At 34.8% G+C, this 13,030-nt stretch overlaps 1 non-coding gene across 1 annotated transcript; it reads left to right on the top strand.

Moving 5' to 3' along the window:
• Positions 1-996: 996 nt before the first annotated feature.
• LOC121231322 (small nucleolar RNA R71) lies at positions 997-1,103 on the top strand. Its single transcript, XR_005929383.1, has one exon. It is a non-coding gene; the product is annotated as a small nucleolar RNA R71 (small nucleolar RNA).
• The last annotated feature ends 11,927 nt before the right edge of the window (positions 1,104-13,030 follow it).

The raw sequence follows: 13,030 nt of genomic DNA, 5'->3' as shown, positions 1-13,030 counted from the left end.
TTTAAGAATTTGACATAATTTGGCATAAACGAAAGAACTTTAACAAACGATAAGTTAATGTGTAAGTTTGTAAGAAGCTTAAGAAATTTACCATATTGTTCGTTCATGTGGTCACTCTTCGATGTATTAGGATATGAAACTCGAGGTTTGTATTCTTTGACAACCAGCTTTTGTTCTTCTTACTTTTCTCAACCTCATCATTTTTCACCAAATCTTCTTGCCTCAGTTCTTGTTCAGGTTCAACTAACCCTTCCACGTCTAGGACAGTAATTGTGTGAAGCTGCTCCTTTGGGTTAGTTTTAGTATTGCTAGGCAACCTATCTTATGGTCTTTTTGAAATTAATTTAGCAACTTGACCTATTTAATTTTTGGGTCCTTGCTTGCTAAATTTTTAGTGCTGCGTCAGTGTTTTGAAAATGAGTTTCTGACACCAAGATAAACTTTTTCAACATCTCCTTAAGGTTTGACTTTTTCTCTTGATGATAAGGTTGTTGGAAGCCTAGAGGTGGTTGTACTCTTTGATTGCCTTTATCACCCTAAGAGAAATTAGGATGGTTCCTCCAACTTGCATTATAGTTATTACTAAAAGGGTTATTTTGAGGTCTAGAATTGTTACCCATATAATTGACTTGTTCATTCTCTGTGTTAGGACCGAAGGGTAAACATTCTGGATTGTTCATTCCACCTCCATTTGTATCGTATTGCATCACTGGATTCACCTGTGTAGAAAAATATAAAGCATCAATTTTCTTATTTAGTGCTTCTACTTGGTTTGATAATATGGCAATTGCATTTAGATTAAAAACACCGGTTGCTTTCATCGAAATTGTCCGCATGACTTGCCACTGATAATTATTTAGTACCAACTCTTCTATAAACTCATAAGCTACTTTAGGTGTTTTATCGTTCAGTGGTCCACCGGCTGCTACATCAATTAGTTGCCTAGTTGAGGGATTCAAACTGTTGTAGAACGTTTGAACTTGTAACTATAAAGGTAACCCATGATGAGGGCACTTTTTCAATAAATCCGTGTATCTCTCCCATGCATCATATAATGTCTCTAAATCAATCTGGGTAAATGAAGAAATATCATTCCTCAACTTAGTTGTCTTAGCAGGTAGGAAGTACTTCAGAAGAAACTTCTCGGTCATTTGAGCCCATGTAGTGATGAAACCTCATGATAAATAGTTTAACCACTATTTTTCCTTGTTCCTCAATGAGAATGGGAACAATCGTAAGTGAATGGCGTCATCAATGGCACCATTAATCATGAAACTGTCACTAATCTCCAGGAAATTAACCAAATGAGTATTAGGATCTTTATCTTGGAAACCATTAAACTGGACATACTATTGTACCATCTGAACTGTGTTTGACTTTAGGTCAAAATTGTTCTCAGCAATTGTGGGTCACACAATACTCGATTCAGCCCTGGTCAGAGTGGATTTGGCATAATTGTACATAGTACGAGGAACAGGGGCTCTTGGAGGTAGTTGAATATTTTGATTATCACCCATCTCCTCAGTAATAATGTTTCCCTCTTATTCATCTACTATATTCTATCGACTTTGTCTTGCTTCTTTATGATTTCTACGAACAATACTTTCAATTTCACTATTGAAAAGCAATGGTCGTGGCAGGTTTCCTCTAACCATAAACTAAAAAAACCTGTCAGAAGCAAACAAAAGGAAAATTAGAATGTAAAAATTAAACTAAAAACAAAAATATAAACAGATAAAATAAAATAAAAAATGGCTAAATTAATAAAAATCAAGTGTTCTTAATATATTAGTCCCTAACAACGATGCCAAAAACTTGATGTATCATGAAACTAACTAAAAATACGATAAAGGCAAGTGCGCTTATCGATAAATAGTATAGTTACGATGAGTAGAGATATCATATCCACAAAGATTAAAAGTATTTGTAATTACCGTTTTCTTAATATTTAGTAGACAAATTGGAGTGATTAGTTTTAAGCTAGAATTACTAAATTAATCTAACTAAGAACTCCACAGAAAATAAATCTAGAAAATAATCGAAAGATAACCAATGAGAGAGACAATACCTAGGAAAGAGTCCGACTAGACTTCATCTATTATTATGAATCTAAGTTAAATGATTTATTCACTTGGTGTCTTGATCTGTAGAAATCCCTAAATTATGCTAATATCTCTTTCGAGAGTAAGAGCAACTGACTCTAAGTTGATTAACTGAAGTTCCTTTCTAACTAAAACCCCTATTATCACATTAACTCGATTTATGGATTCTCCTATTAGTTCTGACTCTAATTTGGTAGATTTATGTCATCATATTTCTAGGATTGCATGCAACTCCACTCAATTATGCTAGATCTACTCTTAAACAAGGAATTTTTCTCCTTTGATTTAAGCACATTGAAAATGAATTAATATCCCAGAAATATTAAAACAATAGATAAACACACATAATTGAGAATAAGAATCAAGTATTTATCGCGTAAAATAGAAATCAAATAATAGAATTCATCACATGTTTCATCTTCCTCAGGTATCTAGGAAATTAGTTCATGATTGTGAATAAAAACATCTCAAAGTTAGAATAACCACAAGAAATAAAGAAACTCATAAAAACTTCAAAAGAAATTAGAATGAGTTCTTCGATCTTGATGGAAATCTACTTCAGAGTTGGCTCTAATGGTGTTCTTTGAGTTGTTTTCTTCAATATTATTTGATGGCTCATTCTCTCTTCCTCTACTTGGTATTATAGACTTTAGAATGCTCAAAAATCCTAAAAAATGGGTTTTTCTTTGTCTTTGGGAAGCAAGTTATGAAACTGACACGATCTGGCACATGGTTGTATGAGCCTACACGACCTTGTGTCCAACCCGTGTGGCTCGCTAAATCTGCTATTTTTGTCTAATTTTTGCTCGTTTCTCACTTCTTTTGCTCCAAAATGCCCACCTAAGTATAGAAACATGAATTTAAAGGATTAGGAGTATAAAGTTCACCAATTTGCACAAATAATCATCCGAAAACACATTAAGAACGAGATTAACATATGTTACTTTCATCATTTATCAATATGATCAGACACAAAAACACACTTACATAATAACAATTCATTCAACTCATTAGACACATATAAGTCTTATATTGTTTTTCCACTTCTAAAACACTCAAAGCATTAGACATTTTTAATTAAACTAAAATATAGCTTCTTTCTTTTTCAAATTTGACACTACTTCTTAATCTCCCCTTCTTGATATTCCCAACCTTCACAACCTCTTTCTTTTTCAAATTAGCTAAAACATAACTTCTTACTAAAATGAAACATGAAATAAAATATGAACCCAAATTTTCTCACATTGCTTAATCTTTCCATGCTTTTTAAATTTTCTAAACTTTCTTTTTCAACTCTAAACTTTCCAAAGCTAAAACTAAGTTTAAAAAGGCTTCCTGAGTGGAACTTTTCATGGGTTTTTAAGAAATTAACTAGGATTTCATTAGAGTTTCGAATTAGGGTGGTATAAAGAAGAGAGAACATGAAAAGAGATGAAAAGAGAATTTTTCTCATGAAAAATGGTTTTTATTTTTTATTTGGAGAAAAGAAGGGGTTTTTCCCTTTTTTTCATATAAAAGAATCATATTTAAAGTCCCCTAATGATCCCCAAATCCAACAACTAGTTTTAATCTTGAATTAAATGATATAAGGGCTAGAAATCACTCTTAAAAATGATTCGAATACCTCCCAAATCAATGGACAAGATTACACATGAGATTTTAAATCTTTTAGAGTTGTGTGACTTGAATCTCATTTGATCCAGCCTGAAAAGTTCGAGTTGCAACTCACTTGTTAAATACATAAAATAGAGAGGCAAAATTAGGGATCTTATTCAGAGAACTTGAGGAAGCCATTTACATGAAACAACCACAGGGTTTCATAGTCTCAAGAAATAAGGACTATGTTTACTTGCTGAAAAAGTCTCTTTATGGCCTAAAACAGTCACCTAGGCATTGGTACAAGAGGTTTGATTCTTTTATGATGACTCATGATTTCAAAAGAAGTAATTTTGAAAGTAGTGTTTATTTTAAGAAAATTAGTAATGGTTTATCTGTATATGTATCCCATTATGTTGATAACTTGTTGATAGCAACCAAAGATAGAGGAAATGTAACAGTCCGATTTAGACCTTAGTAGGAATAGTGGTTTTGGGACCACAAATCCTAGTTAAAAAATATTTTAATATTATTTTTCGTGCTTATTATATGTGAATTTACATGTGTGAAAGTTTCGTATGAAAATTTGATCATTTGTGTGCTTAATTTTCAAAAATTTTCAAAAAAGACCTAATTGCATAAAATGTAAAAGATGTGTTCTATTTGTAAAGTGTTTATTTGCTATGTCTTTATAATTGAGATGTCCTTATGTTGTTATTTGACCATTGAACCTATGAGTGGACATTAATGGCCTTAATGTAATGGTTTATTAATGTTTAAATACTAAGGGTAAAATGGTAAAAGGATTATTAATTGGTGTTATAATTAAATAAAACATAAAATTAAATGATTAATTCATTCATATTGCCGAAATCATCAAAAGAAAAAGAAAGAAATTCAAGCTTAGGGTTTCGGCTATTGTTTCCTTTGATTTAGGTATGGTTTTTGATTTGTTTTCGATAATTTCTACTTTTTTGTGATCGTTGCTTAGTGTTCTATCAAGCCCATGTTTGAATTTTTGAAATTTTTGATGATTTTGAGTTGACCCATTGATGAAACTATGAGTTTTATGAAGTTTGATGATAATATATAGAAGTTTGATGTTGGGTTAACATGTTTTGTCTTTGAATTTTTGATGAATTTGAGTAATTTGGGCTAAATTGTAAAAATGATATTTTGAGGGACTAAAATGTGAAATAAATGAAATGTGGGGGCTTATATGAACACTATGGATATTCGGCTAGGCATGTGTGTGAAAAGAAATTTTGTGTATTTTGTGATTTTGTGAAATAGGGACTAAAGTGTCAAAACGTGAAAATGTAAAGGCTAATTTGTAAAATGCCCTAAATATATGTTTTTTGTTTGATTTGAATGAATGTGAGTTTTAATAAGTTAAATTTGAATTGATTTAGATCAAGAACCAAAGAAAACGTAATTAGATCAGGAAAGTCAAAAGTCATCGAGTAGTCGATTTCGTCCGTTCAAATCCGTACGAGGTAAGTCGATATACAAATAAATGTGTTTTGAATTAAATTATTAATGTTTATATGCTATTGAATAATGATAAATGGCTATATGAGTTAAGTATAAAATTTTTGAGAAAGTATCGACAAAGTATCGACGTCTGAAAAGCCTCGTACGAACCTTAGGAATAGTTAGGATACATATGTCATGACATAGGATTTGATATGTGTTATCATGGAAGACCACGTCTGGGATGTTGGCATCAACTTATGATTTACATGTAAGACCATGTCTGGGACATCGGTATCGTATTTGATCTCGTGTAAGACCCTGTCCGGGATAGTGGCATCGATATTTGATTACATAGAAGACCACGTCTGGGATGTTGGCATTGTATGAGCTTTCCAAGCTATCCTAGTATCCTTATTGATTTTGAATGGCTCAACGGGCATTCCAAGAAATGAGTAACTATGTGGTTGTGTATCGACTTAGGTATGTTTGAATTGTATAATATCATTAAGAATAAAAGGTAAGTATTTGAACATATGTGGATATATGAAATATGTATGAGCTATATGAAATTTATAGATATGTGATTATGCTTTGCCATGATTCATATGATTGAATTGAATTTAAATTATGTTGTTTGATAAGTTTATTTGTATATGGCTTACTAAGCTTTTGGAAGCTTACTTTTTGTGTGTTTTCAACTGTTTTATAGATATCGAAGCTACTAGGAGCTCGGGGATCATCAAAGATTATCATCGCACTATCGAACTATATTTTGGTACCTTTTGAAAATGTATATATTGAAATATGACATGTATTGGCTAGAAGTATGTGAATATGTTTTGAAATGTGTATATCTAGCCGTGTGATATGGCTTGGTTATAGATGTGATTTTGAATGAATTTTGATATGTGCTTTGTGTTCAAAAATGGTATGTTTTGATGCACTTTTGAGTGACTAAATGAAATGGTCAATTTAGGTAAATTTTGGTATATGCTTATTTGGGGAATTGGTAAGTTTATGGAATGATATTGAATGTAGTAAATTGAGGATATGAAACATAAGTTTTGGTAAGACTTTGATTTATGATTTTGGTATGGTTGTAAGCATGAATTTGGTTGTTTATTATATGGGATGATTGGTGTATGTTTTGGTGTATGAATTGGCTAAGAATTTGGATTAAAATCATGTGGTTTTGATGCTTGTAGGGAAAGCCCTTAATAGGTGGCAAATTGGCGTTGTAAATGGTGTATTTTTTGCCCACATGGGTAGAAACACGAGTGTGTGTCTCAGCCGTGTTTCTCGAGGGCCATTTCAAAATGAGCTTGGGTAGACCACATGGTCGCACACGCAGGAGTGTGCTAGGCCATGTGGCTAAGTCAATAGCCTCCCTAATTTTCATACGGTAGGCACACGGGCATGTCTTGTGGCCGTGTGGAGAAGTCAGTATGTATGCCCTGTTTTGACACGACCTAGACACATGGGCGTGTCTAAAGCTGTGTGAGGCACACGGCCTATTCACACTGGCGTGTGACTTGTACAACTTCGAAAAGTGTTTAAGTTTTGAAAAATTTTATATGAGCTCAGTTTAGTCTCGACCCCTTTCTAATGCATGCTTAAAGTCTCGATGACCTAAATAAGGGACTCTATGGTAATGTTTGACTATGATTGATAATGATGTATATAAATTGTTCGCAAAATGTTCCAATTTGTTCAGTAACGCCTTTAACCCTAGCTCAGCGCGGATACAGGTTAGGGGTGTTACATTTGGTTGATATCAGAGCTACAGTTTAGTCGATTCTAGGACAACGTAGCATATGTGAGTCTAGCTATACATGCCATATTTATGAACTACAGTAGTGTGATGAATCCTGACAATGAAAATGTGTTTTTATATAGTAAATGGATCCTGAATGAGTCGTAGCTAACGATGTCGAGAGCAATGCACCTGCTCCCACGCAGGGACAGTGCTATCCAACTTTAGACCATCTACGAGTAGTCATGACGGAGAGGCGAGACAAACCTTCTATCAAATGATGAATGATTGGTTCAACTAATATATCCGAACTAATCCGGCTGTGCGACAACCTTCAGCCCCGATTAATCCTCCGCAAGCCTCTTTCAGTCCACAAGCTAATCCTATTCAGTTGAAGAAGCCTCAGGTCGATAAAATTAGAAAATATGTGGCCGAAGAATTTCGAGCTACTACTAATGATGATGCTGAGAGAGCTGAATTTTGGTTAGAAAACATGATACGAGTGTTTGATGAATTATCATTGACTCTAGACGAATACCTTAAATGCGCCGTTTCGTTTTTGAGAGATAAGGCGTATCATTGGTGGAAGACGTTGATATCCGTATTTCTGAGAGAATGAGTTACTTGGGATTTCTTCCAAGCTGAATTTTGGAAGAAATACATCAGTCAGAGATTCATCGATTAGAAATGCAAAGAGTTTCTTGAGCTGAAACAAGGCCGTATGTTTATTACAGAGTACTAGAGAAAATTTGTGAGATTGAGTCAATATGCACGAGAATGTGTTTCAACCGAAGCAATCATGTATAAGAGATTCAAGGATGGCTTGAATGAAGACATCAAATTGTTAGTCGGGATTTTAAAGATAAAAGAGTTTGTAGTGCTTATTAAACGAGTATGAAAAGCTAAAGAGCTCGGGAAAAAAGGAAAGAAAAGCTAATTCAGAAGCTAGAGATGTGAGAAAGAGATCCGAAAATAAATCATTTTAGTCTGTGTCAAACAAGTTCTGAGATGATTATAACCATTCAAAGGCTAATGTGGGGCATTAGAGTAGAGATCATGTTAGATGACATTCGACCTTTAGAACTCCAGCTACTTCTGTTGCTAGTGTTGGAAATGTCCAATCCGATCGACCTGAATGTAAACACTATGGTAAAAGGCATCCTGGCAATTGTAGACTGTATGATTAGGCTTGTTTCAAATGTGGATCTTTAGATCACTTTATCCAAGATTGTCCTGAGTCTGTTGAATAAGAGATAGCATAAAATCTAAGATTGAGAAGCACTTCAGCTAGAGGTAGACCTTCCAGAAATACAGGAAATATGAGTGGTACCTAGTGGGGGACTAAAGACACCGCTGTTCAATCCAAGGCTAGAACACCTGACAGAGCCTACACCATCCGAGCTCACGAGAAAGCTTCGTCTCTAGATGTTATAACTGGTACTTTCACAATTTATGATACTTCTGTGATTGCATTGATAGATCCTAGATCAACACATTCGTATATATGTATGAATTTAGTATCCAGTAAGACATTGCCTGTAGAGTCTACTGAATTTGTGATTGGAGTATTGAACCCTCTAAGCAGATGTGTTTTGGTTGATATAGTCTGCAAGAATTGTCCATTAATGTTCCGAGACATTTGTTTTCTGGCTGATATGATGTTATTACCCTTTGATGAGTTTGATATAATTCTGGGTATGGAATGGTTAACTTTGCATCATGCTATTGTGAACTACAAATGGAAAACTATTGATTTGAGATGCAAGAATGATGAAATAGTCTGAATTGAATCTAGTGATTTGATTAGGTTACCGGCTATGATCTCGTCAATGAAAGCTCTGAGTATTGCGAGAAAGAATTGTAAAGCTTACTTAGCCTATGTGATTGATTGAAAAGTAACAGAAAAGAAAGTGGAATCAGTGCTTGTTGTCTGTGAATTCCCTGATGTGTTTCCTGAAGAACTTCTGGGATTACCTCCGATTCGAGAAGTTGAATTTGGCATTGAATTAGTGCCCGGGACTACTCCAATTTTGATAGCTCCATATAGAATTACTCTGACTGAACTAAAAGAATTAAAGTCTCAGCTATAAGAGTTGACGGATAGAGGGTTTGCTAGACTGAGTTTCTCGCCTTGGGGTGCTCCAGTTCTATTTGTGAAAGAGAAAGATGATACGATGAGAATGTGCATTAATTATCGTCAGTTGAACAAAGTGACTATCAAGAATAAATACCCTCTACCTCGAATTGATGATTTGTTTGATCAATTGAAAAGAGCTACCATGTTTTCGAAGATAGATTTGAGATCAGGCTATTATCAGTTGCGAGTAAAAAACTTAGACATTCTGAAAATTGCATTCAGAACGAGGTACGACCACTATGAGTTCTTAGCTATGCCTTTTGCATTAAAGAATGCACCTTCTATCTTTATGGATTTGATGAATAGAATTTTTAGACTGTATTTAGATCGATTTGTTGTCGTATTCATTGATGACATATTGATTTATTCGCGTGATGAATCTGAGCATGCTGAGCATCTGGGAATAGTGCTATAGACTTTGCGAGATAAGCAACTGTATGCGAAGTTTAGCAAATGTGAATTCTGGTTGCGAGAAGTCAGTTTTCTGGGCCATATTGTATCAGCATCCAATATCCAAGTTGATCCGAGCAAAATTTAAGCTATTGTAGATTGGAAGCCTCCGTGAAATGTTTCTGAAGTTTGCAGTTTTCTGGGACTTGCCAGTAATTATAGACTGTTCGTAAAAGGCTTTTCAATGATTGCAACTCCATTAACGAAATTGCTTCAGAAAGATGTGAAGTTTGATTATTCTGAAAAATTTCAGAAAAGCTTTGAACAGTTGAAAGCCCTATTGACTAAAGCTCCAAGTTAGTACAACCTGAATCTGGTAAAGAATTTGTGATCTACAATGATGCTTCGTTGAACGGTTTGGGATGTGTTTTGATGAAGGAAGACAAAGTCATTGCTTATGCTTTGAGACAGTTAAAGCCACATGAAAAGAACTATCCGACACACGACCTTGAGTTAGCTACAATTGTGTTTGCTTTAAAAATTTAGCGCCATTATTTGTTTGGTGAGAAATGTCACGTTTATTTCGATCACAAAAGCTTGAAATATCTAATGACTCAGAAAGATTTGAATTTGCGTCAGAGAATATGGCTAGAACTACTAAAAGACTACGAGCTTGTTGTTGATTATCACTCAGGAAAAACAAATATGGTTGCTGATGCTTTAAGTCAGAAATCATTATTTGCATTACGTGCTATGAATGCTCATTTAGCTTTTTCTGATGTTGTTCGGTATTAGTCGAATTGAAAGCGAGGCCGTTATTCTTACAACAGATTATTGATGCTCAAAAAGTTGGTAATCAGATAATAGCAAAACAAGCTTAGTGTGATTTAGATTTCGATTCAGAATTCAAAGTTGATAATGATGATTGTTTGAGATTCCAAGATCAAATTTATGTTCCAAGAAATTCAGAGTTGATTCAGGTTATTTTGAATGAAACTCACAACAGTCGTTTATCTGTACATCCGGGTAGTGCAAAAATGTATAATGATTTGAAATAGCTTTATTGGTGATCTGGAATGAAAACAAATATCTCTGACTTTGTTTCAAAATGTTTGATCTGTCAGCAAGTTAAAGCTGAACATCAAGTGCCATCAAGTTTGTTATAGTCGATTATGATTCCGGAGTGAAAATGGGATAGAGTGACAATGGATTTTGTTTCGGGTTTGCCCCTATCTCCTAAAAAGAAAGATGCTATCTGGGTCATGGTTGACCGATTGATGAAATTAGCTCATTTTATTCTGGTACGATCTGATTACTCATTTTATAAGTTAGCTGAGTTATACATTTCTGATGTTGTAAGATAGCATGGGGTACCTTTGTCTATCGTGTCAGATAGAGATCTGAGATTCACTTCACGGTTTTCGAAGAAACTGCAAGAGGCTTTAGGAATGAAATTGCACTTCAGTACTGCTTTTCACCCGCAGACTGATAAACCGTAATTTATACATATTTTTATCCCATGCTTAGCTCATTTACGGATGATTTCTCCTTAGATTTGGTGAATTCGATGCTCCTAATCCTTTAATTTCATGTTTTATACTTAGGTGAGCATAGGAGAGTAAAAAGAGTGAGAAACTAGCCGAAAACGGAGAAAATGGAGCCACATGGGAAAACAACACTGCCTGGACTTCCGCACACGGGCGTGGCCCACAGCCGTGTCAATTTGGCAGGATCGAAGCACGACTTATACGGGTAGACCACAAGGCCGTGCCTATTTAAAAGCCTTAACCATGGGCTAGAGTAATCGCACACGGGCGTGTCACATGGGCGTGTCCCTGCCGAGCGCAAGTTTAGTCCTATTAGGAAAAGGCAAATTTTTAGGGCTCTTAGGCATTCAAAAGCCTATTTAAACACTTGAGGAGGCACTTAAGAGGGGGATGGAGAGTAGGAAGTAAGGAATTACTCAAGGAAAGCCGATTGATCCATCTCAAAAGCCAGATTCATCATCAATACTGGAGGTCTCCCTTCAAGTTCCTTCAAGAGTTTTGGGTTTTCTTATGTTTTGTTATCTTTATGCTTTTGAGATATTTTCTTTCATAAATATGAACTAAACCCCCTAAATACCTAAGAGGAATGAAACCTAAGACAGATCTTGTTATTATTATCTGAATTGTATGATAAATATTTGACTTGTTCTTAATTATGTGTTCTTAATTCTTGTTTTAATATTCCAGTATATTGATTCAAGTCAACGCTCTTATTCAGAGGAGGAATAGACCCTGTCTAAGAGTAAAATTGTCATAGTTAAGCGGAGTTGATTGCGCGCCTGACAAGATTTTGTTGGATTAGAGTGAAACCTAATAAGGGAATCCATAGATTGAGTTAATGCAATTCTAGGGTGTTAATTAGAAAGAGATTTCAATTATTCAACCTAGGGTTAGACGTTATTAGTATCGAGAGAGATAATAATATAACTTAGGGATTTCTACGGATTAAGTCAAATGAATAAATCGTCTGATGCAGAGTCAAATAACAAGTGAAGTCTAGGTGGATTTTTCCTTAGGTATTGTCTCAATCAATCGAATTTTCCCAAAAGTATTTTCTCGAGTTTTCTTTCTGTGCATTCTTAGTTAGTAATTAGTTTAGATGACCAACCCTTTTAATTTTTAGGCTAGATAATAAAAAGGAAGTAAGTACTAGTACTCGTAGTTCCTTTGGGTTCAACAATCCGGTCTTGCTGAACTATACTACAGTTCGATAGGTACACTTGTCTTAATCGTGATAATAAGTTAGTCTCAAGAATGTTTAATTTATAAATCTTTAAAACCTGTTACGAATATCACGCAACCAAGTTTTTGGCGCTGTTGCGGGGGACTAGTATATTAGAAACACTCGATTTTTATTACTTTAGCCATTTTACTTTTATTGCAATTTAAATTTTTATTTTCTTTTCTAATTCTTCATTTATTTTCTTCTGACAGGTTTTTCTAGTTTATGACCAGAAGAAACCCGTCAGGACCACTACTTTTTGACGGTGAGATCGATCGCACAGTTCACAGAAACAGGAGAGAAATAAGGCGAAGCCTAGGATACACAGAGGACGAGCAAGAGAATGATACTTCAACCACAACCGAGGAGATGGCTATAAACCAAGAAAATCTGCTACCTCCTGCGATTGCTGCTGATCCAGTAAATCAGAATCCTGCTCCACGCACTATGTATGATTATGCTAAACCTAATTTAACAGGAACTGAGTCAAGTATAGTTAGACCTACTATTGCTGCAAATAATTTTGAACTGAAACCTAAGCCAATTCAAATAATAAAATAGTTTGTTCAGTTTGATGGTTTGCAGGACGAAGATCCCAACGCTCACTTGGCAAATTTCCTAGAATTTTGCGATACCTTTAAAATTAATGGCGTTTCTAATGACGCCATTCGCCTTCGGTTGTTTCCTTTTTCGTTAAGGAACAAGGCTAAACAATGGTTGAACTCGTTACCACAAGGGTCAATCACTACTTGGGAACAAATGACTGAAAAGTTTTTATTAAAATACCTTTCGCCGGCTAAAACAACC

The sequence above is a fragment of the Gossypium hirsutum genome, chromosome A06, assembly GCF_007990345.1.
Source record: "Gossypium hirsutum isolate 1008001.06 chromosome A06, Gossypium_hirsutum_v2.1, whole genome shotgun sequence".
NCBI lineage: Eukaryota > Viridiplantae > Streptophyta > Magnoliopsida > Malvales > Malvaceae > Gossypium > Gossypium hirsutum.
This window is presented reverse-complemented; position numbering and strand designations above follow the sequence as displayed.